Genomic DNA, 24,020 nt, shown 5'->3' with positions numbered 1-24,020 from the left:
AGGTATTATCTTAAGCCAGTTATGAGTACGAGTGGGCTAGGTGATGGGCACCACGGAAGCATATGAATGAAAGGGGCCCAGTGGGTGGAGGGTGGAATTCACTAAAGACAGTCTGGGTATACGTCACTGCTTCCGTGAGCCAATATCATGTGTGGGTTCAGCTCTTGGAAGATGACAGACACATGTGGTATTTGCTTTAGGTTCTGGGTACACATTTGTTAATCAAAACAGCCTTGCTTGGATGGCAGAAAACCAGCTGTAGTCCGTTTTACATTCATAAGCAGCAGAAGTATCTGACATTTGAATCTGAGCCTGTGGTGACAGTCTCCACAAATTACATAAAATTACATTTTAAAGAAAGAAGATTACTACTATATTCATCCCTGAAGAGACCAGAACTACAGAGGGGATTCTGGTGATAGGGGAGTTGGGGCATTTCTGAGGCTACAGGAGGAAACCACCAGTAGGCTTATGTTTTAGGTTCCCCATGACCTGCCTATTCCTCAGGAGGACTGATAAGGGAACAAGAGTTATGACAGGGGGAGTTTTAAAGAACCTCTGAGTGGTAACCATGTAGGCAGAAATGGGAAGAAAGGAGCTTATTTGGATTTTTTAAAGAAGAAAATGAAACAGTGGGGAGAGAGATCTAGAGTCAGCCATTTAGAATTAATATAGGGCCAGGGTTTGGGGAGAGGGCGTCATTGAGGAAGGAGAATAATGGAGAAATGATAAAAATGGAAGCTCAAGGGAGCCTGACAGGGTGCTTTTTACCCTGGGCAGGGGAGAATTTCTGGGTGCAGAGTTATGGGGGCTTTGGCAACTTAAAGCTCAGTGCAAGAGAAGATCAGTTGAAGCTTGAAACAAAGAGTGTAGTTGTCACTGAGATTAAAAAGCATCCTCCTTTTCAGAGGTCAGGATTGTTGAGGTGCATGGCTCAGTCCATGTTGAAAAGTAGGAAGAGTAACCCACTAGGAAAGGTAAGATAGCCTGTTTATCAAGAGCGATTGAATAGGGGGATTTGGAATAGATTGACTGACTTGGAAGTAGGATATAAGCTAATCAAGTGACACAAAACCTCCTATGTTTCTTAAACTGATTACTTTGAGCTCAAGATTTTCTTGTGATGTAAAAATAGTCTCTGGATATGAAAATGTCTGTGCTGAACTGCTATGGCCTGAGGGGGTTTTGATGTACCGAGTGAAACGCAAATCCTAGTGGTTGAGTCTGGAGGGGGCTGCTTCTCGCCCTTTCCCTTTAGTGGTGTGGATGGAAGGTCTCCAAGAGAAGCAGAGACGAGATCAGGCCCAGGAGCCTTCTGTTCTGTGTGGTTTTGTTTGTCAGTGAAACTGATCATAGGCAGAAACAGCTGTTTAAGTGAAGTTCAAATTTGCCATCTATTTTCAGTAGAAGCAGGAAGAATGTCAGAGGTGATGTATGAATTCTAGGGCCTTTTGTAAGGGTCTAAGATTAAGCTGTTTAGACCTCTGTCCTCTGTCTTTTCACTTATCAAATTCAAACACAGCCTTTTAATTTCAACACACTTAACTTCTGGGGATGAATAGGGCATTGAATGGGTTCTATAAACAAGCATTTTTTTTAAGCCATAAACAGGAACACAAGCAGCACAAAGATAACATGTTAACAAGATAGGGGATGTGATGACATGGCTTAAGGCTGTGGAGAACTGTGCTCCCAATGGGAAAAAAGCATCTCTGTTGTCTTTAAGGAGCAGTGAAGTTATACATCAGAAAATGCTGATGTACCTAACTGCCATTATTCAGTTCTCTAGACAGAGCTGCTGGGTAAATCTGAATAGTATTATATGTTGAATAAACACATGCTGCTTTTTAAAGAAACCACAAGATGGAAAGGCAAAACAAAATGGGTTGAATTGTTTGGGTACTAAAAATAGCAGAGGAGACTTTGAAGAAAATCTTAAATCCTGTCGCATGGGAGGTTTATTTTCCCATCCATGTCCGAAAGAGTCCTACTGTTATCCCTTCCATCTATTTTAGAGTTGCTTGCTTACTTTGGCTCTGAGTGTGCCTGAAGAGATACTACCTCCCTGGCAAATGTATCTGAGTGAGAACGTTGTTTTAGTTCATTCTCAAAGGGAGGAGATCCCATTCACAGTTCCCAAAATAGAGAGTACGAGTTCATTTCAGAATGACCAGTCATGGAAAGACCTAGAATCCTTGCCTTTCAGCAAGCACATCCTAAGAACAGGTCCTGAGCTCTTGGAGAAAGAATTGGCAGGCCTGAGAGCTGGTAAGGCATTTTATTTCACATTTGCTAACTTTTCTTGAATAGTTTTCCTGTGCCTCTTACACATTTAGAGATACTTAACACATTAGCCCATTCAAAAGTGTAATTTGTTAAACAGGTTAAACACTTTCACTGTGTGTGTGTGTGTGTGTGTGTGTGTGAGAGAGAGAGAGAGAGAGCGTGCATGCACCATATGGATTCATATAAAAATGTATGTGAATAAAATAATTGTAAATAAAAATTGTAATTGTAATTTATAATAGCAAATGACAGAATCAGTTAAAGAAATTGTACGAGCATACAATGGAATATTTCTGTCTATAAAAATAGTAGGTTATATCTGTATATGCTAGTGTGGGACAATTTTCAAGGTTTTATCAAAACATAAAACAAGGTGTGACAAGTGTGTTTAGTATGGTAGTACGATGTGAACAGAATTGACACAGACACATGTTCATATCTCTGCTTATTTATATTTGATCCATGAGAAGAGGTGAGATTGGATGGAAGGATAACCCTTGAAATGAGAAGCTCTATTAAAATTATGAAAAATTAGTTGAGGAAGCAAGGAAGGAAAATGAGCACAAATCCTGTATCTTTTTTAATGTACATTTTGATACCTGGGGGTCTGGAGACAGCAGGGTTCCCAGCTGGGTGATGGCAGCACCTTCTCATTCCATCAGGGGGGAGAGCACAAAGGCACACTTACCCACCATGCTGAAGGGCCACTCACTTTGGTAATCAGGTTCTTTCTCCACCTGCTTTCAAGGAATTGTCTTTCTTTGGCAGTAACATTTGTATGAATCTGTATTCTTACTTTGAATTATGACTATCCTGTCTGTAGACTGTGTTTTGTGGTAGGCTACTACCCAATGGTAGAACTGGAAAGGACTTACTCATTAGCACATTTGCTCTGGCAGTTGACTTTTAGGAAGGTGAATGTATAAACTTTTGAACTGTTTGACATTTAAAAACTGATGGGTCTTTTAGGCAGACAGTCACCATTTGAATAGTAGGTTATGTGTCTCTAATATTTAAGGGACTTGGATTTTTGAATAATGTTAAGCAGGCACCTGAATTTTTATTAACTTTGGATGTAAGGGAGATAATGAATACCTAGATCAATTTTCTAAGTCCTATAGAATTAGGAAAATAGAAGCAATGAGTTATATTAGTTCTTATTTGTCATTTGTAACAATTTAAGTATTGGAGATTATAGCATCTTATGGTACCTCAAAACCATCACTAATCTTGTCCTGCCTTTAAGGATGTATGGTTAAATATTTTCTTTAAAGTAGATCTTAAGAAACTCCATTACAATTGTTGAATTATTAGTTTTTCTAAAATTAAAATTTCACTTTCCCTAGAAAAGAACAAAATAGAGTGGTGAGAAGCAAAGATGGAAAACAAACTGTCCAGGACTTTTTAAGCCACGTGAATTTTCAGGTCATCAGTTCTGTTGATTTCCTTACAGTGGCACAAAGTCTGGCTTTTCTGTATATATTTCCTTGATTTTATGGTATAAAATTCTTTAGAATTATCCTAAAGAATTTCTTTATCCAAAGAACCTCTTGAAGCTCCACATTTTAAATTTTGTGTGTGTGAAATTCATGCAACTTAATTATGGTGATGGGTATAAAGCAAATGAGCTGCCCTCTCTCTAATGGAACAGGTTATTTTCCTTCCTTACTTTAAGAACAATGAAGGGGATGAGTGGGGTGGAGGGAGAACTGCTAATTGATGAATACGAGCATTGATATCTTACCATTTATATATGATGTATTTTTTCATAGAATCATATTAAATGTAACTCATTCCAACTCTTGCTTCTACTACTTTAAACTTTTTCTGTTATATTCTTCTTTCTGAACCCTAATATAGTTAGGATAAGTGGATTTCATATATAGATAATGTTTTCACTTCAGTATTTTTATTTCTATGTGATAATAGGAAAATAGTATACCAACAGAATTTTGGAATTGTTTGGTATTCTGTATGTAGAGTGATGAGTAAAACTGAAAGGAAGCATGGCATCCATTTAAAGAATTTTTCTGTACAGCAATTAGCTCAAAGTTCTAATGGTACTGTATTTCTAGAAATGAGAGTCGAAACGTTTCAGGAGCAAGGAAACAAAGACACACAAGAAAACTATACTAGTGATCACTTTTGACTAAAAGTTGAGTTGTGCAACCACAGAATGTAGAAACTAACTTGTATTAAACCTCCTTTCACCCCATTATGTATTTTGATGAATCTGTTAATTTGACTTTCATAGAAACTTTATGCTCCAGTTTATTTATATTTATACTTTTAAAGTAGTTTTCACCACAGTTCACTGTATTTAGTTGATAGAAGACTCTAGACTTAGTCAAGTTACAGCTAACCAAGTATGTTTGGTGCATATTGGAGCTACTATCTACATGTAAGTGGAAGGATTTCTGTTTTGCAGACTGACCGGTGCCGCTGTGAAGTTAAGTCAGAGCGAGTTGAATTGAAACACACTTTTTAAAATTTCCTTCGGCTCACATACCTAACTAGTTTCTCTCAGGATTTTTTTATAAGTCAGTAGCACAGGGCAAATCCTCACTTTGCTAAATCTAAATCTCTAGACTTGAATTTATCTATACCCTGTACTTCATAAACTACTAAAGATCTTGAAGTGATAGAGTACCTTACAATAGCCATATATTGTTTATAGTTGTTTAATTTAAACTAACCTTCACAATTATCCATTTTTCTAAACTTCTGTAAACTTTTCATATTTTAATTTATTGGTTGAAGAATTCTTATAGTTTCTGTTGAATTAAAGTATTCTGTTGAATTGAAGAATTAAAGAGTATTTGCATTAAACTCAATGGTGAAGCACTTCAATGGTGAAACTCAAAGTTGTGTTTATGGTATATTATCGAAAGTAATCCAAATCACACATGATTGTTTTGCTTTTAATTTAATTTTGAGATTTAATTTGCTGCCTTAATTTAAAAATTGTCAGTGCTGTTTCTCAGCATTTTTATTGATGTGAAAAAACTATAGTCTTTGTGTTTAAAAAAAATTGCTCTCTTTCTTTCAATAGGGAATACTATCAACCTGAATCCATTTCATTACCTTCTTAATGTCTTTCCAGTTTCCTCAACTGCATTATAAGTACCTGGAGATTTTATGCCTCAAACCTTTTTATCAGTACAGGAATATAATCTCAATGATTACATTGCTAATGAACCATTAAAATTAATGGCTTATTTACTAAATTGAATTGTTATGAAATTAAGGGTTTTTTTGTTTAGGTCTAGAATCTGATTTTACAAGATTGTATCTGTAAACACATTTTATTATTGCCAATTTATTAGTTTCCATTCTTTGAAAAGAGTATTGCCTGAAGTTTTTTCAGGACAAGTTTTCACTAATTCTGGTGAAGTTTGTGGTATTTTTTTTAAAAAGACACTTCAGTAGTATTGTGACATATTTAAATGAAAGCACATGGATTTCTGGAAACCACAATATTTAAACAAGAGATAATATAATTAAGCCTTTTGAAATAATAATTGTTTATTTTCAGAAGTGTACTATTATTATTCCAGGAAACATGTTTCAGCATAATGATTTAAAATGATAAATCAGTAGACATAAAACTTAATGCAACTTAGACAGTATTGGCTTGACAATGTACCTTGCTTTATATATGTGTGTATAGTACCCTGGATACTCAGATTGCTTATTAAATGCCTTCTTTCTCGCATCAACCTGAAAATGCATTAGTCACTTTTCTGCCTGCCTCTGTTGTCAGACTAGTGGTGCACACAACTTTTTAATTTTTCCTAAACAATGCCTTCTGTTATTTCTTGGATTTGACTTTGGTATTTTCCAGTTTTCAGAACTTGCTTTAAGACTTTTTTTTGATCTTATTGTTGAACCCAGTGGTTTGGTCTCTGCTGCACCTCCCACTGGTTTTTGAAATATTCACTTCTCTGGTTTTCAGTTACTTCTCTGTCTCAATTCCGTTCTTAACTATACACCTTTCCATCTGCATTCCTCTTATTGGATTCTCTTCCTCCTAAATGCCAGTATTCCCTAAGGCTCAGTGCTTGACCCAAGTCCATCCTCTTCTTGGCCGTTTCACTGAATTCAATTATTGTTGTTAGGTTATGGTTATGGTTATGGTTATGGTTACTGTTATTGTTATGTCTAATTCTTTCTGTTCAACTTAGCTGTAGATCCATGTAGCCTGTTAATCTGTATGCTTGGAAAATCATGACGTGTCTCAAATTAATGAACCTGAACTCCTTTTATTGCCTAATGTCCTTGCTTCTAGTGTCATCAAGTTGCAGGTCATCTATCACTGCTCATCCTTTTCATCTGTTTTCCCTCTTCATTTAGAAGCTCCTCTCCCTTAAAAATAACCTTTGCTCTTTCTTCTTGTTCCCTATTGATGCAACTGTGTTATTTCAGCTTTCCCTCACTCATGGCTAGATTACTGTTAATGGCTGGCCTTCCAGAATCTTGTCCCTCCATTGTAAAGCAAGGGAAGTATTCTTTAACATTTAATCCCCATTGTGGGAATTTGCCTCTGTTGCAATAGATTAAATGTTTTGTAATATGGTGTGCTTTACATATTGCTAATTCTTGTTACTGTGTCTTTGGTCACGATTTCCCCTCCTACCCATCTAGAATCTCTTCATCCTACCCACCAGTTCCTGTCCAAGCTCTTCCATGAATGAGTCTTTCCATGTTGCTGTTTTCTCCTTTCCCTGAACTTGCTTTAGCTCTTAAGAGTGAGGTATTTACTTTGTTTTATGTTGCTTGCAATTTTGGGGACTTGTCACTTCAGTTGAAATTTAGAGTCTTTGGCAGAGATCATTTATGTTTTGGTATCCACTGCAGTAGTGCTGGGCCCATGTTTTAGTGCTCAGAAAACTTGATTGATTGAATTGACTGACTAAAGAGGTAAGAGTTCAATTTTCAAATACAAACTTTGTTCTTAAAAGGCACTTAGCTTGACATTAGGTGTACAGTCCATGTATGCCAACACATAAAGTAGAATTAAGAATATGCACAACATATTCATTCCTGTAGGTACTTTTAAAAGACACTTTTTGCTTCTCTAATTTTTGTAGTATTTGTAAGAGTTCTATTAATGCACCTAAATATCCTGGAATTTAACATATCAAAATTAAGCTTCTGAAGAAAGAGAAGCTTAAGTACTAAATATGAAGACTAGGCAAACCGGCTTAGTAGTTGTCTCAATGTTTAGATGAAATTGATTAATAGGGTCACTTCAAGTGGCTTTGAGACAGTCAGCTTGCTCTTATTAATTTCATAGTTTAATAAAGTAGAAAGCAAGATTAAACAGATGACACCATGTGATCTGTGTATGTTTCAGTGGACCTGACAAAATTATCATTAATATTCCTTTGTAATATAACTCCATTAACAGCCTTTCTTCCTGTGGTTTTTTCATTCTTTGAATGGGATAGATGCTTTCATTTCTCTCTCACTACTACACTCAAAGAGAACAATGACATTTTTATCATCCATTCAATAAAGACATAAGTACCCACAGGTATATGAGGCACTCCCTTTAGATTTAAAACTCAGTCTGCTCTGAAGGAGTTATCAAATTAGGGAAATAATGTGGGTATGCAAAAGACATTATGGTTTTGCATAGAAGGGTACTGGAAAGTTTGAAAGAAGTATGAAGGAAGAACTCCTGAAGAGGGAGCGATTTCTTATGCCTGGGTGGCCTGGTCATGGAGCATTTGGGGAGAGCATTTAATATCATTGTCAACAAATGAGTATTAGTGGGCAGAGGATGGGAGATGGGGAGACTGTATTGTACAGGGCACATGGCAGCAGATTCAGGGTTATGTGGTGGTGTAGTGGGGAGAGGGAGAAAATTTGGCTCTGGAGGTAGTAGTACCAGATCTTGGAGGTACCTGAATCTTAGACTAAGGAATAATAAATCTTAAAGTCATTAGGACATGAGGACATGAGGAATAATTGAAGAGCAGTAACATTACCAGAGGTGTGCTTATGAAGATTTGATAACACTGTGCAGTTCAAATTGGAGTTTGATGAAACTGCTGAGAACACTTCTATAGAGACTGTTATGGTAGTATAAATAAGTAATTAAACGGAGTGAGAATGAGAAAGAAGGAATGGTCACAAGAGTGATTTCAGAAGAAGCAATGAAACTTGGTGCCACATTTATGCTTCCATGGATTCATTTAGTCATTTTGGGGGGCATATATTATACACTTATGCTTTTCACCTCAAATATGATGAATAGTGGAAGATATGTAATTGATTAAAAGATTTTACCTGTAGCATCAAAGTCTGGTTACTCATGACAAATAACTTAGATCAAATTTGTTACAGAATTTAAATCAAGTTAAATATACTACTTTGCTCACAACAAAGCAAAATGAAAGCAATGGTTTACTTAGCCTCAGTGATGTTTGCTAATTGATTTAGGTATATTGACAAATTTGCATATGTACATTCTATCCTGTTTTATTTTTCATCAAATTATAGTATTTTTCTTATATCATCAATGAACAAATAAACATAAAGTATATAAAAGTTTTGGTTGAGACAATTTAATTTTATCCAAAATGCTTTTCAGATTTTGAGTCTCACTCCTTGATGTCTTCAATTCTGGGGCACGAGTGTTTTAACATAAAAGTCAGATCTTTGTTTTTATTTTCATTAGAGATAATTTTTTTAAAAAGTACTTAATTGAACTGTATTTTAAGCCAAACTGCCCGTAAGTTTCAATACTATCAATCAGCATTTCTTGTCCTAGGATATTTCTTCATGGGAGAGTTTAACAGGCTTTGCAGGCAGCGCATAAGACAAATTTTCTTAACTGAAATGCTGGCCTTGATGAGAGGGAGGAGAAACACAGACTTGGCCCGAGTAGGGCAGGCAAGTGAGTAGTCACAGTATTCCGAGAGTGGTTGAGTATTGATTGATTAAGTGGTTGAGAAGTTGAGTTTCTGTTACTGAATTTTTTTGGGGTAGGCTTACCAGTTATCTCCTAATACTGGTTCTCTGTTACTTCTGTAGCTGCCTACTTGTGCCTCAGATGTGAATCTTTCTTCACAAAATTATATATTCTCTAATATTTCTGTGATAAATTATAAATGCAATATTATTTTTGGCTGTTGGCGATATAACCATAAGACCTCGAAAGATGAATTTATAATTGTAATTTGGCCTAATATTTTCAAAGTCAAAAAGTGCTGACATTTAGAAGAAGGAGAAATGATGGCTTTTTATACCTACTCAAAAAAACCTCTGCATAGAAATTATGTTGTAAATATAATAAAGTGGTTAAGGAGCCCAGCACCCACTTTGTATTCAGTAATAACAGAATAATCAAGAACTATTGTCCACAAAGTGGGTTTTCTTTTATTCTAATGTCTGTCATAACCAATCTTTTAAAATATTTTACTCTATGAAACAAGACAACAGAGATAAGCTCTAAGATACCCATACTGGAGATTTTTAATTTGACTTCTTCCTGTTTTAAGTTTGTATTTGTCACTTAGAAAGCATGTTATTAATTAGTAATATATTCTCTACAGATTTTTCTTAATCATTTTGTCCCTCCTCTTCCTTCTAGAGAAAATGACTTCCTTGTATCTGCTGAGTTAGACAAATTTTACCCATTCGATAATATTGCTTTGGTAGGTTAGTTTAATAGTATTTGAAGTGTCACTTTTGAATTTATATTATACTTGGTTCTTTGCTTCATCCTTTGAAATACAATTTGCCATTTAATTTTCTCAATAAAACTAAGACATAAATGGGCATGATGATTTTTATTTATATTTTATAGATAAGAAAATTGATAGACTGTTTAAATGACCTGCCTTAGGTGGCTGAGTTGAAATAAGAAATTAGGACTCTGAAATTAAGATAATGATTTTATTTAAAACAGTAATCAAGGAGAAGCTTACCAGTTATCCTACATTAAAATTTTTATAGAAATAGGAAGAACAAAGTTTAACAGTCTCAAATCTTTGATATTTGAGAACAAAGAATAAGGTCTCAAAAATTGAACATAAGTGAAGAGGATAAAGAGATACAAACTTCCAATTATAAATTGAGTAATTCAGAAAAGTACAGTAGAGGGAATATAGCCAATAATATTGTAATAACTTTGTATTGTGACAGATGGTAACTACTTCTTGTGGTGAGCATTTTGTAATACATATACTTGTGGAATCTGTTATGTTGTACACCTGAAACTAATTAAATTGTATAGTCGACATACAATAAAAAATTTAATGAAAAATTATATATAACCTTCAATGTCCTCCTGAGTCCGTCCCTTCTTATCCCTCTAGCTGCATCTCACACCAGATTTTCCTTTTCTTTGCTGCATCCACACTGACCCTTTATTCCAGTCCGTCAGAATCACTGTGTTCCCTTTTGCCGCAGGGCTTGCGCATGCTCATTTCTGCTGAGCGCTCTCACTACTTCCTTTCGAGATCAGTACTCCAGTTTATTCCTTCAGCCTCATCTTCCTCAGGAAAGATGTTCCAGGCTTCACTTGGCCAAATTCCTTTGAGTAGTCCCTAGCACTGTCACGCTGATAGTTTCATTTGTTTGCATGATAGTTTGATTCTTGACTATCTCATACTGACCTCATTTACCTAGGTGTCTTTTACAGCGTAATGTGGCTATCACTGGTAGGTTTAAGTCAGTGGCGGTTAAGCTAAAACAACAAACAAAGTTTATGAAGGGGGAATGGAAGAAAGGGAGGGAAATCAAGTATTAAAAAATAAAGGAAGGGATTTTTACAGGGTTATAGACTTTCAGAGCTAGTTAAAATATTAGAATATGTCCAGGCAAATCTTTATTTCCCAACTTTTTACTTTGAAACTCCACACAGTGTTGCAAACCATAGCCCCGTATCAGCAGCAGGAAAGGATGCAGGCAGCACCCCTTCGCTCTCTGCATTCTCTCCAGGATCGTCTGCCCCGTTGGAGTGTGCATGTTGGTGTGTAGGTCAGTTATTTTTAAGATGAAATGATAGATGTGTATAGGGATATTTCAGTGATTTGATCAAGGTCACTAAACTGTGAGACAAAATAATTGATTCTTAAACTCCATGTTGCTCTGGAGTTTTATCATAGAATTCTGTAAATTTTAGAGACTGTTCTTTAGCATTAGTGCCAAAATTGACTAGTCTTCCTAAATTGGGAAGTACTAAATAACTATGCCCCTTAGCCAGTTATGTTCAGATGGACTCAAATAGTTAGATTTATCAACTAGGATCTACGTCAAAAATTGGATTAAAGCCCTACTTTTGTTTTTGCCCAGCAGGAGTTCTCTAGTATTCAGGAAAAGGCCTAATTAAGGTTTCCTGAAATCACTCTTTAATCATTTGGATTAGAATTTTTTAAAATGTATTTAATCATATACATATCTGCTAATGCTTTTCTTCTGATAGCTAATTGCTTTGCTAATAAAAAGTAGTAATAGAAGTGGAGGCTTAATGGATATTAAACTTGTGGTCTCTGCACTATATATGTTTTAGAATATATATGCTTAATACATTAAGCAGTGTTTTAAACTTATGCCTATGAGGTACTTAAGGTGTATAATTGATCAGTGGGCAGCCTTAGTATTTCCTGAAAGTAGTAGGCCTTTATGTCTACCAAGAAGTATAAAGAAATTAATGTAAGAGTTTGATTTGGTGCTGGACTCTGATAAAAAATCAAATTTCTTCTTATGTTGCAAGCAATTCTGTTTAATCTTTCTACAGTTTATGATTGTACAAAAAGTGGTTTATAACTATTGGTTATTTTCTCAAACTATGGAATATCTTTGATTAGGGTGGTTCAGTTTTCTAAACTGTCTCTGATTTTTAATTTTGAGATTTAGAAATAAAGTTTGACCAAGATTGGCTCTTTCTCCCCTAAATTCAAGTTATACCAAATTTGTTTTTATAATTTCACAAGAATGGGCTAGTTGGTAGACTACAGAATTTACCCTGTTTTTCAACTGTTGAATGTTATGAATTTAGAATAAAAATATTAAACTGCTTTAAATAAATCTGATTCACAAAAAAAATAATAATTCTGGGTATTTTAATTGAATGTTTAAACTTTTTACAGGACATAAAAAAGATTTCAGTCAAGAAACTTTTATTTTAGAAATAAAATAGAGAACGCTGTAGTGAATATAATTAGAAATATAAACTATATCATTAATGTCATTGAATAAACATGAGGAAAAAACATTCCCCAAAAGAAAATGTCTTTGAATTGGCACCATTTCCAGGTAATCATTGATTTTAAATGGGCATAAATCCGTAGCAAAACCAGTTTCACTTAATTTGTAGAGCTTCTAGCAAGGCTTAGAGCATGTTCCTGGGTGTGTACTTTCTGTAGTTGGCGGATCATTAGCTTATATTGCTTCTTCTTGAAGTCGGGAGAGTTTTAGAGTTTCTTTTTCTTTTTCCTTCTGTCTACAAATGTGTTTCTTTAGGAATTTTAGACTTGCTGTTTTTGCTATATTAGCTTATACTGCATTATTAGCAAGTGATGATTCTCTTATTCTAAATGTCCCATCTTCATTTTTTACTGAATCTCTTCATTTCAGAAGATAATAATGGGACATTAAAACCATATGTATAGTTTACCATTCCTTCATGGTCTGCTACATACTAAAAACAGTGTACATGACCTTTACCCCAGTTGAGCCCTCATCTGTTTGAGGAAGCAGTTAACCAACCAGGATTTGCAAAGGAAAGCAATAAGAACAGTGTTTGGTCATTCTCTGGATTTGCCTGGGATCTGTACACATTATTATCTTCTAGTCCTTGATTTTATGACTCTAAGAACTGTAACAAGAGTGAGCATAAAGCAGACCATTTATTAGATATGTTGGAGTTTTAAAAATACAAGATGGTGGTGAGGTTATTATTTTTTTCATTGACTTTACGTTTTAGAGAAGTTTTAGGTTCACAGAAAAATTGAGGGTAAATTACAGAGATTTCTCATACACTCCCTGCCCTCATCATGCATAGCCTTCCCTGTCGTCATCATCCCCCACTGGAGTGGCACATTTGTTATAATTGCTGAACCTTCATTGACACATCATAATCACCCCAAATCCACAGTTTACATTATGGTTCACTCTTGGTGGTTTGGACACACGTATATCCATCATGTGGTGTCATGCAGAGTATTTTTTCTGCCCTAAAAATCTTTTGTTCTCTGCCTATTCATCATCCTCCCAACCTCAACTCTTAGCAACCTTAATTTTTCTTACTGTCTCCCTAGTTTTTCTTTAGGTTATTCTTTTGCTTATTATTCTTGTCAGACTGTGTGTATGTGTAAAAGTAAGTTAAACTCTGAAGGTGCTGTTTCTAGGTCTACAGGTGACAGTTACATCCCATTGAGCTGGCTGTATGTTGTCCTAACTCTCCATCAGTTTTTAGGCTTCCATATAGAAGTCAAATGATTATTGACACAATTTTAAATAATAATATTAAATATTCAATAATCAGTATTTAATAAAATAGTGATAGACCATTTGTTTCATTCAGTTAGACTATATTAACAGTCGTCTACGGTTAAACTCAAATATTGGGTGTGTTTATTTCCTGAGCTCTTCCAACATGGAATGTGTTGCTTATATACTTATATTTTTTAACTACTCTGATATTATTGTGACAATGTAAGAGTTTAATTAAACTAAAGTTATTTTCCTAAAACTTTGTTTCATGTGTATATTTTTCTATTTACATATGACTCTCCATTCATTCATTTATCCAATATCTGTCTATATGTTCATTGCTGTATCCCTGTTGCCCAGAATTGTACATGTTAGATAGCTGAACTCAATAAAAATTTGATGAATTAATCAATTAATGAATTATTGGGTTATTTTTGTTTTCATTTAAGAAGCCAGCAAAGCATTGATTCTGATCTTATAATCTAAAATCGACAATTAAGTTAGTCAACATATTACTCAGTTTTAGGAATTTTCTTTCATTTGCTTTCAGTGCTCCTAGTGGATATAATTTAGTATTGAGTTTGTCCTAAAATGATTTTTAAAATGTCACATGAAAGTATTTACATCAAAAGGTTCTAGTTTACATAAACAAAGTAAAACCAACCGAATAAACAAGTAACTCAATTTTTGGAAATATTGGCAATGTATAATATCTACTAATGCTATTCTTAGCTTTAAAGTACTTTAACCTGAATGTATGTTATTGTTGGTGCCTCAAAGAGTGAGATCTAAGTCATAGATTCTTTTATCTTTAAGTTACTATGTATTTACTATGTACAGAACATGTGGGGCAAAACAGAAGAAACAGAAATTATAATTCCTATCTTCAAGAAACTTATCATAGTTGGATAAGTATGGTACAGTGACATAGAAAGGCATATAGCATGGAACTGATGTGAAGTTTATATTATGAAATCACAGACTTTGCCCCAATGGGGTCTCTGGTGAATGAATGATTACTTGAACAGCTCACCACTAAAATAGATTGCAAAACAAATGCACATACAGATCTTTAGAGAAACAAATATTACTAAAGTGTATGGGACAGGATTGGACATAATAACCAGGTAGATTGGGGAGAATAAAATTAGTAATTTACTTAGCCTTTTGTAGTTTTAATGTGTTTCTAAGGATGTTTCAAATAGATTTTATTTTGGGAGGTCTTTAGGCATTTTAACAAAGTACCACTTTAGATGAAAAATTGAGTATTTTTTGTAGAAAGATGAGAAATTACTTTTTTTCTTTTTAAATGTATATGGAAAAACCTTTTCCTATTGCTCCTAGAAGGTTCAGTAGAAGAAAAATGTTAGTACTGAAACCTAAAAACAAGCTGGCCAAACAGACAAAGGATCAGTAATATCTTTTGGGAAAAGTTCTATAATTATAGGTTCCTTGTTGGCTTGTTTTCTGATTTTATTACATAAAGCAGTTACATATTTACTACACAGACAATGATAGTGTAACGAATGAATACTGACTGAGGTATCTTGAGATTCTGATTCTAGTCCTGGTTCTGCTTCCGACTAGTTGTGTGATGTCAGACAAGTTTCCTGGGCCTCTTTACTTATATATAAATTCATGGAGTTATACCACATGACATCTGGTCCTTTCCAGCTCTGTATTAATATACTAGATGCCACCTCAAAAGCAGTAATTCTGAATAATCGTTGTACTAACAGCATAATCTTGAGAAAGATCCTAATTGATTTTTTTTAATTTAAAGCAAATAAGATTTTTTGTTTTGGCTATAAATTATTTTTATTCTTTGTTACATATATATGTAATTTATATATTTATAATATGATATACATATTATTTTGTATTAATATGTATATTTATCCTTAATTGCATGTGTTTTCCTGAATATTGTAATTTCCTGAATATTGATGTAATTTCATAAATAAAACTATATATCAAACTATTAAAAATGCTTACTGGGCATCTACCAAATTCTCAGGGTTCTTTACAAGATTATGTTGCTAGTTAGTACAGTAATTAAATTGCCAATAATGAAAGATATCTCAACCTATCATGATTTTTTGATAAAAGCAGAATCTTAGGAAAGTAAGTGATTAATATTTCTGTAAAATTTTGGTAAAATTTATTTCAGTGGAATTTGGATGTATAAATAGAAATTCGCTTAGAAAAGTTAAAGTTTCCCTTTATATAATAGAATTCTACTAAATATATGTATGATGTACTGTTCTAAGTACTAATTGGCTTAAATGTTTAGTTTAGTATTTGTTTAAATCAAAAATTAACTCAATTAACTCATTGCCATGGATAGACAATGAGTAAGCATCAAAGAATCTCCATTTGTGTTTATGAATAGCTCAATAACAGTAGCTCAGTAATTCATATGGTTCCATTTTTAGGGTTGTAATGAGAATTGGTTGTTTTAAAATGTTTGAAAAAATTATTGGAAGCAACAATGAATGTTTTACACAAATCCATAGCTAGAATTGGCCGGTTAAGGTTCCTTAATTCTGGTAAATTAAGATTTCATTTCTAAACATTTCTGTATTATTGCTCTATATTGTAACAGTTTATTTTTTTTGCTGCTTTTTTGGAATTTTCTACTCATTAATTTTTTACTTAAAATTAAATATAACCTGGTATAACATGTGCTGCCTCCTGTGGCATCTCTTGTTTTCTTTGAGTTGCTTTTCAGTCAGCTATTTGGTGAAGCTTAGTGAGGGGGTTAAGGCTCATCATATCTTTGTGACCTTTAAAAAGACTGTCTGTTTGCTGATAACAGATAGGGATCTCATACTTGCTGTATCTGCCTTTTTTGAGAAGTTTTAATGAGTCAGGTCATTAGACCATCTAAATAAGATAACAAGTTCTGCTTTTGCCTTGAAATGAAGTTTGGGGAATATTCGAGAATATAGGCAGTTTCCCTTTGAGGGCTGTTCATTTTCCTGAAATTTTATATGTGTGGTAAAGATAGTCATGTTTGTTGGGACCTTTCCAGGCCAAGGTATCCAACAGCATACATAGAAGTTATTTCATTTATTAATTAACTTAACACATGCTACATGTAATGCCATGTTAAGGTGAGAGTTAAAAATCTCTTTGAATTTCTGAGTTTTTAATACCAGAACAAATTTCATATTACTGTTTTTCGTGTAGCAAACATTTTCCCATTGAGTCCCTGCTATGTGCAAATCATGGGAATAGGTAATATGGAAACATAGTGATTAGCATGACTTGCTTTCTGTCCTTAAGAATCTCTTTATTTTTCCCCTTCACACTTTCATTTCTTTGTTCTTTAGAAAAAAAATCACTGTAGAGGAGACAGATACCTGAATATAATTTAAGGGAAGAAAACTATAAATGCTGCACTATTGATACTGGCAAAGTGGTGTGGGGCTTCAGAGAGTTGGGTGATTAATTGCAGCTTCGGGGCCTGGAGATAGTTTTCATAAGGATGAGTAGGATTTGGATAGGCGGGCACCCTGTGAGGGGAGGGTCTTGCAGTCTAAAGCAATAGCAATACATAAAAAAGAGGGGGTTCAGGATGTACTGGTCATTCCAGGGAATTCCAAGTAATAGTATAAGTTAGGTCAGATGTTTTAAAAAGAGATATAATGAAAACTGTGGCTGAGATTGTCAGTTCAGGCTAGAGAGAATGAATGCAGTACACAGAAATGTGGACTATACAGATTAGGGTACTATTGACCTTTATGTCAGAAGATGAGTGAAGTGATCTAACTTGTGCTTTAGAAAGTTGATCATGGGAAAGTATGGAATGTATCAGAGGGAATGGAATGGAGGCAGGGGAACCAGTAGGTGTCTGTGGCTATCATTTGGATGGGAGTTGTTGAGGAGCTGAGGAACAGTTGTAGTGGCAAATGTGGAAGCTATGGTGTGGTGAGGAAGAGGAGCTGATGAATCTAGTGTTGCTTTTTTTTTTTTTTTTTTTGAGATAGTTGTTAGCGAAGGGTATTAGGGATGGAATGCTCTGTCACTGCAGTGAGGATAGAGGGTCAGCTCTTCTGTAGGAGAATATCCGAGTGGATTCAAGGATCCTTAAAGGGGAGAGAAAAACTAAAGAAAAATAGAAATAAAGCAGTTAATACAACAAGGTGCAAGTAGATGAGCTCAAAGGACAACACTAATAGAAATATAAGGCAAGGCACGTGTAATTTGAAATAAGTAGCTATATATAAAAAAGTAGTTGAAATTAGTTTTAATAATATTTTATTTAACCTAAGATACCTAAAATATTATAAATTCAACAGTATACATTCATTTATAATCCATATGACAAATTAATATTTTACATTATTTTTTGTACACTATGTCTTGTAAATCCAGTAGGTGTTTGCACTGACATCAGGTCTTAATTTAGACTAACTGTATTTGAAGTGTTGAATAGTGACTGCCCTTATAGGGCAGTGCAGGTTTAGGAAGTCATTTTTTTAAGTTGTCTATAACTTCCACAGATTAAAAATGTTGGAGTTAGGGAGTGTAAGTGTGCAAGCAATATGCTATATGAGAACTGCTAATTTGTGATATAAAGTTGTAGCTTAAGAAAAAAAGCCACGGATTGAGTGAATGGAAGATTCCTTTCAGCATTACTCTAAAAGTACTCAAATTATTGAATGTGTTTCTAGTTCCTATGCTGTTTGTTGCAAGTTTGAAAAATTTTTAAGCCATCAATACCATTTTCAGAGGAAAATGTAACTTTAAAAAAGAGCATAATGAAAAAATAATAACCTCTTCAAGTAACATAATAAATTTAAGTTCATACCATTATCTTAAAAATATATGCCCAAGTTTGACTTTGTCATATTAATCAGCTCCCAGATCATTTTAATTTGACAGTCCACCCACCCCCCTCCATTAGTATAATAAAACAAATAATTAAAAACTAGCCCTGGAAAGAATTTTAGGAGACAGCTGAGGAGGGAACATTTGAGCTACAACCCCACTATGCTCTCCCCCGACTTTAACCCCTGGAAGACAGGAGCATGAATAGAGTGCCCTGAGGCCTCTTTTTACTGAACTTTGAGAATCGTGAGGAAGCAGTTAACTTCGTGAAAATAAACTCTGAATGTCTTTATGATACACTTGACACTTTGAAAGGAGCTGTATTTAATAGCAAATAGCAGTTTTGGTGGGGAATTGGATACATACAAATGGCCTTACAAAGGTAACTCAGCAGGGGCTTGAAAAACAAATCTCAGGCCTCATAAATTCAGTCTCTCTCCTCGAATACTGAACCTAAAGAAATAAATAGAGGTTCCATAATTATTCTACAAATTGTGTATTATAAATCTCTTGGGTAATTATCACAACTAAAAATTACACATTACAGTAATCACAACTAGCAAATCACCTGAATTGCTTGCTTAGTGAATATCTTTTAGTAACCAAAATTTGTACATAAAATGACTATGCATGAGAGCTATTTATAACAGAGTGCTGTTAGTATTGGCTGGTATGAAGACTTCACTGATTTGTCCAATTTAATTTTCATCAACAGTACAGGTTTAAATGTTACTTGCCTCAGTATCTAAGCCATAAAGTTGTCCTATTCTTAGAATGAAGCAGTTAAGTGAACTGGTGAGAGCATATACTATATTAAAATGACATATATACATGTATCTATAAATTCCAACAAAATATTAACTAGTTCATTCATAATTTAATCCCTTCATGAAGTTTATTATTTCTTTTTCCCATTATTAAATGAAAATTTCTATGTCTTTTATATGTTTTAGGGAGCAATTAATTTAATAGCAATTAATTAAATAGCAATTAATTTAATAGCAATTAATTTAATAGTAGAATCCATTGATCTTATAAAATGTCTGCGCTGCTTCACATGAGCTAGTTATATCCTGAAGTAGAGCCTGAAGATGTGAGCCAGCTAAACATCTTCCTCCTCTTCTGACTGTTCCTCCCAAAACATGGGACAAATGACTCTGGGTAGACGCTCTAGAGATTTGAACATTTTTTAAATTGTTTTTGGTTCTGTCTATGAGTCTCTTGGAAACTGTATGAGACCTGCCTTGGTAGTAATCATTAGTGTTGGACCCTTAATTTGGTATTTGACACCCATGCATTATAGAACTTTCATTGGAATTTTTAGTTGGCAAGTCTGGTTCCTAACCTCTTTGGCTTACGAACCTTTAAGAATTAGTAGAGATCTGTGGATTCTCTTCTACAGAAAATGTACCTGAGCACATGCACAATTTTGCATAAGGCCAAAGAGGAGTTAATGAGACTGAGAAGTAAACTGGGAACTGTTCAAGCTGGAAAGTACTGCTTGTGAGAAGGGGGATCACTGGTGCCTGAAACAGAACCACCTGAGTAACTGCAATTGTGTGTGTGAAGGTGGCAGGAAGGAATGGGGATAGGGGTAGGGCCAAATGATGAAGAAGGGCAGGAATTTGGCCTTCAGTGTGGTGTGATGTGGTGTAGGTGGGTGTGTGGATATCTCCTTGAAATACTTTAGATTTATGTCACATTAGTGGCTTGCTTACAGGATTATCTTGGGAATTACTAATATGATTAAGCTAATTATTTTTGGCAAATTGACATTCTTTATCATCTTTGATTCAGATATGTGTATGTTCATTTATATATTGTAAGAACGCTGTTTCTAATCCTTTTTATAATTCAGGCAACTGTTTCATCTTCCCTCAAAATCCCTGGGATCTTTCAGGATTCTGGCCTAAATTACAGCTCAAAGTGTCCTGTTGACAGAGGTAGAGTCCTGAGCTTGTCACAATTTTTGAAGCATGCTTTTGAGGAATTCCTACTATTCTTAATTTTTAACCTTAGGAATTCCAAAAAACTGTTGGTGGTGGCTGTCATTAGCTTAGAATTGTACCTTGCCCATGCCAAATGACAACAAATTACGAAGACACCATCAGGATGAGCACCGGGCAAGGCACAGCCTGTTTTAGGAAGTCCCCTGCTGTTCACTGTGCCACGTGGACTGAAGGAGGAAGACCATTTCATGTAAATGAATTCAGTGATGTGGTTAAGTGCAACAAAGTTCTTTATAAAATGAAAATTAAAATTGTTCAGACCCATCTTAATGCTTAATGCTCACTTAAAAAGCTAAGTGACTAATTTGACCATTTGTTAGAGAATTACTCACTTTAACCTTTGAGTTCATTATCTTTTAAATGGCTAAACATATTTTACATAGTCTATAATACATGGAAATATTAAAAATATGATATGCTTTCTCATTAAAAATCCTATTTTTCCCACTTTTTATAAGTACAGTGTTTAAGACAGTGTTTCAGTATCACTTTAGTTTCCTCTCCTTGGGTTTTGCAGCCTATTAAAGTTACAGACCATATATGTGTTAATGATGGTTGCTGCTACTTTTTATGTTATTTTCCTGGGTGCTTTCAAGATTATTTTTATTCTTAAGCCAATTTTTCTGTGCTAGAGAGAGGTAAATATTCTCTAAAATCCAGCTCTCAGAAGCCTGCTCAGGTCATGAGTGATTAAAAATTTTTTTTCATGAAAATTCTAGTGAAACATTCAAGAAGTGTGTTTTAAATTTCTTGTTTTTTTTTAACATGCTCAGGTAGCATTTTCTTCCTCTCCTTCTCTCAGTTCAAGTGGTTTAATAAGCCAAATTTCTCAACATTCTTTTTTAATAAAGCATGCGTTGTTCTTTCATAGTTTGCTTTTATGTTTATTTTATAAATTTGTACAGATTAGTTAATTTGTGCAGTAGTTTGCTATGGAGAAAATGAAGGTTACTATGGCCAGAATTATCACCTGGCCCTGGTCAGCTAGCTCACTCACACGTGTGGGCAATACTTTGTTATTGACTCTATATAAAGAGCTCCGCCCAGTGCTCTGGGCTGCACGGCTGTAGGAGAGCAGAGACTGGAGTTGTGGCAGCGCCAAGGATAGAGACTGATATGGCTGTGGGGGCGGAGAGGCCCAGAGGGAGACACTGGCTTGCTGCATGCAAACTCAGATGGGATTCTAGTGATTGATCTGCCACCATGGGATTAAAGTTGGATATAAACCTTTCACCCCAAAAATATTCCATTGTCATTTTTCAGTCTCATTGAATCCACAGTGAACCTGGCCAGAGTGAACTTTATCAAAAACCTTACTAGCAAAGGTAGAAATCGAAGCAGTGGTTTAGAAATATAATTTTTGAACTGTCAGGAAAGGGGATTGTGGATAAAATGAGAGTTCCTGTGGCCAGGATTCTCACCTGGCCATGGTTGACTAGCTCACTGCACACCTATGGGCAATACATGGCTGTTGACCCTATAAAAAGAGCTCTGCCCAGTGCTCTGGGCACGACACGGTGGCAGGGCTGCAAGCGCACCCAGAGGACGGCTGGGTGGGACTACTGTGCAGAGGCCCAGAGGATAGCTGTGCGGGATGACTGTGCAGAGAGGCCTGGAGGACGGCTGTGCAGACAGAGGGGCCCAGAGGCAGAGACCGGCTTGCTGCGTGCAGACTCGCTCTGAGTGAATGGAATTTTAGTGACTGACCTGCCACCTGGAAATAAAGTTGGGTATAACCCTTTCACCCCAAGAACATTTTGCTGTCGATGTCTTTGGTCACACTGAATCCATAGCGAACTTGCCTGGGGCTGAAACCCATTGGCAAGACAGGGACATACTGAGAAAACACTGCAGGCTGACAGGCTATTTAGCCTCATAGTTGGGAAACAAATGTGTAATTGGTACTCCTTGGACAGAAGGAGGGTGTAAGTAGCTGTTACTCTTTAGCCCGCATCTAATTACATCCCTAAATACACAAGCCTTTATCTCGGTGCGCCTCTCACCCCATAACACCTGCACCTTGTTTTACTTATCACCCTTGTTTTTCTGTAGTCTTTAGCCTAGCACCTTCATGGACATAGTGTATGTTTAAGAAGTATTTGTTGAATGAATGAGGTAGACTGTAAGCTCTTGGGCAGTATTTTGCAAAATATGATCTGCAGACCAGTGGGATCAGGAACGGCAACTCCTGGGACACTTGGAAAAGCAGATTGTCAGCCTCTACTCCAAAGTTAGGGAATCAGAAACTCTGGAGGTGGAGCTCTGTCACCAGTTTTAAGAAGCCTCCAGATTTTCTGATGCTGTCATAAGGTGAGATACCATGCCTTTTTGCATTCTCTGAAGGACCAAAAGCAAAGAATAAGATTCTATTACTTATAAAGTAGTCATAGATGCCACTATAGTAGGTATTTTACAGGTGCTATTACAATGTTTAGGACTTAGAATCAGTTTGCTTTTTGCTGCATGGTGAACCTAGCAACATAAGAGTACGATTATATATTTACATGATTCTTTGGGTTGGCTGGGTGGTTCCTGTGGTCTGGGCTGCTCAGCTGTGGCTGGACAGCCTAGGATGGACTCACTTGGTGTGTCTAGGGTCTCACCTACATAGCTGGAGCTTCACTCCATGTGTCTTCCATCCTCAAGGAGGATAGCCTGAGCACATTCACATGATTGCATAATGGCTCTCAGCAGTCAGAGGACCCACCAGTGCACAGGAGATGGATAAACATCACTTCTGTTACTAATGGCTCATTGGCCTAAGCAAGTCACATGACCAAACCTTGCTTAGAAAGGAGTGGAGCAAGAGATTCCACTTTTTGATGGAAGGGGCAGTTACATTGCAAAGGTACATGCCTACAGGGATGGGAGGAATTTGTAGTTGCTTTATAATTTATTCAGTAAATATTTTTCAGTGGATTACAACTTGTTTTTTTCCATGGAATATTAATGATCTAAAAGTACAAGATACTCTTTGAAAACAAAAGGACATTTTAAGAGAATTACCTTTGTGACCAGTTGCTAATATCTTGCTCTTTTTGTCATGGAGAATTGTTCTAGTTCCACCTTCTATGGAAATGTCTTTGGAGACATAATTTTTTTAAAAAATGGGTATAATAAATGACAAGTTCAAATTTGTGATGTTCCATTATAGCATACTTTAAAAAATATGACTATATGGATTTTTTTGGAGTCTTAGAGCAGATTTCTCAGATATAACAGTAGCCTAAAGACTACTACACACCTAATTCTTAGTAGGGGCTGTGAGGGTGGGGAAGGGTGCTTGGTATAGACATCCATTCAAGGTACACAGTAAAACCCCAGTTGCTAGGAGAACATTCTTTTATGTTGTGTCCAAACTGTTCAAAAATACATTTCTGTTGATTGTAGAGTGACTAGAACATTTTGAAGTATAAGCAAAATGATTAGTAAAAATCACAT

General features: G+C 35.4%; 1 protein-coding gene across 5 annotated transcripts in view; it reads left to right on the top strand.

The window, feature by feature from the left end:
* The window catches only part of CBLB (Cbl proto-oncogene B), a 221,514-nt gene that overhangs the window by 47,538 nt on the left and 149,956 nt on the right, over positions 1–24,020 (top strand). The gene's annotated exons all lie outside the window — the stretch shown is intronic.

This window comes from Manis pentadactyla, chromosome 1 (assembly GCF_030020395.1).
Source record: "Manis pentadactyla isolate mManPen7 chromosome 1, mManPen7.hap1, whole genome shotgun sequence".
Lineage (NCBI taxonomy): Eukaryota > Metazoa > Chordata > Mammalia > Pholidota > Manidae > Manis > Manis pentadactyla.
Note: the sequence above shows the minus strand (reverse complement) of the source record. Positions and strands in the feature narration are given on the sequence as shown.